The following is a 764-nucleotide window of genomic DNA, read 5'->3' as shown; positions in this document are numbered from 1 at the left end:
TATGGCAACTCGGACGCCGGCCGTGCGTGCGTCACTTCTGGCCAAAGAGGCCCCGCCCCGCTTTGCTTGTTTCGGTATCTCTGACGCGCGTGGAAATCGGACAAAGGCGTTTTCCCACGCGGTGTTGCCCCGCCCCTTTCCCTCCATCTCCACCCTCGTAGTGATTGACGTAGGCGTGCGCACGGCATCTTTCTCACTCCAAGCAGCTTCACTGGTGACTTAGCTTCGCTTTTTCAGCTGGGCCGGCACAGGCAGGTGGATATCTTGATCCTCCACTCAAACGGAGTCAAAACTAGCCCGGGCCATCTAGGTCCAACTACCAATTTACAGGGAGTGCGGAGGATGGAGGAAAAGTGTTAAAGGAGGAACACGGGATGCAGGCAGCACAATCTAGGCTGTGAGAACCCACAGGACAAATGACATTGTTGATTCAAATAAATCGCAAGGAAGGGGAGAAGGGGAACCTTGTAGAATGAAAACGATTTAAGAGACATAAGGCGTGGCAATTTGTGAATTTTATTTGGGTCATAAGTCAAACAAACGAATTGGGAAGAATGTATGACTTCATAAGGGTTGGAAATTTGGGCACTGGAAAGATCATGAAATTGGAATCGTTAAAAATGTTTTTCAGTGTGGTAGGATACCCAAACTTGACCATCTTAATCATTTTTCAGTGTACAGTTCAGTAGTGTTAAGTACATTTACTTTGTTATGCAACCAGTCTGCCTCTTCATATTGCAAAACTGAAAATCTGTGCCCATTAA

The sequence above is a fragment of the Phyllostomus discolor genome, chromosome X (genome assembly GCF_004126475.2).
Source record: "Phyllostomus discolor isolate MPI-MPIP mPhyDis1 chromosome X, mPhyDis1.pri.v3, whole genome shotgun sequence".
Lineage (NCBI taxonomy): Eukaryota > Metazoa > Chordata > Mammalia > Chiroptera > Phyllostomidae > Phyllostomus > Phyllostomus discolor.
The sequence above is the reverse complement of the archived record's forward strand: the minus strand, read 5'-3'. Positions refer to the sequence as shown.